Consider the following 2067-nt stretch of genomic DNA (forward strand, 5'->3'; position numbering starts at 1 on the left):
ATGACTTCACATTTTTCTCTTCATATTTTCTACATGTCTTGATAATCTACTCTGTTGGAGATTCCTTTAACTTTTCCTTCCATATCATGAATGTCATCTTTAGTATGACCATTCTGTTATTCTGAGTATTTTGATCTTAAAAACCATATTTTTCATGTCTAAGAATTACTCTTTCTTTGATGACTTTTTTTTTCATAGCAAACTTTACTTCTATGCTGCAATATTCACTCAAGCTTCTCTAAGGATATCACTAATGCATTTTTTTTAAAAAAAGACATTTTTTTCTTTCCCTGCTTTATTTTTGTTTCCTTCAGAATAAATGTTGATTTTGTTTTGATTCCTTCCTTTTATGTTTATAGTTTTTCTCACGTTGATCTTTTATTGTTTGGTCCTAAATATAAATGGAGTCTTCAGTTACTTAGAATAGGAAGCCAGTCGGGATTGTGGGACTCTGTGGGAAGGCTAATTTGGCACTTACCGTGTATCAGCAGGTGGGGGTGTGCCTGTACACATGCTTTCCTTCAGCGTGTGGAGTAGTGAAAAAACCAAGTAAGGATGTTGGTTGTTCTCGTTTGCTAAATCATGAATGCTTGATTCTGAGGATGAAACACACTCAAATATTTCAAGGCTTTGTGGCACTACCTTTCTTTTGAATGTTTCTCATTCTCTCTGGCACTAATGTTCTCGATCTTGGCTCTACACCAAATACTGTTTTCTTTTCTTCTCTTCTTTTTTCCACCCTCTCCTTAGGAGAGCGCACCCATTCATGTTCGTATACTCTGGCGCAGCCAGCCCAAATGCTCAAATTTTGGAATGCTTCCTTACTGCTTTGGAAGAGCTGCTTCATGAGACCCTCAAGATTCCCCAGCCCCCATCACTACTCCAGCTACCCTGTCCCCTCCCCCAAAAGCTCCCTCCCCAACCTCCTGTGGTCCATCAACTAAGGCCTCAATGCTGCCACAGCGAGATACTTTCAGCACCTGCTTCAAGGTGGCCAGTTCTGATTGGTCAATACAAATGGCTCCACCCTAAATCATGTTTCCTTAGAGTGGGAATCCATGACTCCACATCAGTATTCTACTCATTCCTAGTTTATATTCAATTTCCCACAAGGGTTCTTTCTCCTCACCTCTCACCCAACAGATGACTAAGACATCTATGTCACTGAGAAGTCAGGGGTTTTTTGCTTTAAACAAAAATCTTCACCTAAGACATTATCTGTGCCTTAGGTTTACTATAGGGATCTTGTTCGGGAACCCATGGAAGGAATAGATACCATTCTCTTTGACTATGTTGCAGGAATATCAAGCCCTAAGCTAAGCTTTTTGCCAGCAACTGTATGACAACACAACTCACAATTGAGGTACTTGGCCAGTGCTATATCTAAATGTAGATATTCACTGTTTGTGACTGGAATGAGAGTTGTATGCTCTAGATAACAGGCAAAGTGACAAACTTGACAAAGTGACAAATTTTCCTATAACAAGTTTCAAGGCCTTTCTTGTATTTTTGCAGTAATACGGGATCACAGCAACTCTAAATGGCAATGAATGCCTACATTAAAAATGAATAGGTCATAAAGTCTTTGCAAATATTCCTAACAGATACCACCAAACTCCCTACTCCCCTCCTACACATTGAAGTAGGAGGAAAAAAATCCTTATTTCACGCTCTCTTCTGTCCAAGTAACAAATTGGTTATGGCACATGTCCTGAAAGAAAAAAATTCAGCCATTTCTCAGTAGTCTCTTCTGCAAAAACAATCCTCTGTTCTGTATCTGTAACATAAGATTACTAAGGACATAAGCATAGTTTTAATTATTCTATGAATGTTTCAAATAATAAAATAACTGGCATTCCAAACTTAATTCTTTTCTGCATTGGATTTAATAACTTCTTCCTTTGAAAGCTTCATATTTGAGAATAAAAATTAGCTGACATAAATTATTTCTTCGAAAGATTAACTTGAATGTTTTATAGAATAGTGAATTGCACATTTGCTTTCCAGAATTGAGTCCCATTAAATTGTATGACAAAATTTTTTTCTGATTACTAAATATAATAACAT

At 37.1% G+C, this 2067-nt stretch overlaps 1 protein-coding gene across 1 annotated transcript in view; it reads left to right on the forward strand.

The window, feature by feature from the left end:
- Positions 1-2067, forward strand: part of MUSK (muscle, skeletal, receptor tyrosine kinase) — a 132145-nt gene that overhangs the window by 21992 nt on the left and 108086 nt on the right. The gene's annotated exons all lie outside the window — the stretch shown is intronic.

This window comes from Propithecus coquereli, unplaced genomic scaffold (assembly GCF_000956105.1).
Source record: "Propithecus coquereli isolate 6110/MARCELLA unplaced genomic scaffold, Pcoq_1.0 Scaffold163, whole genome shotgun sequence".
NCBI lineage: Eukaryota > Metazoa > Chordata > Mammalia > Primates > Indriidae > Propithecus > Propithecus coquereli.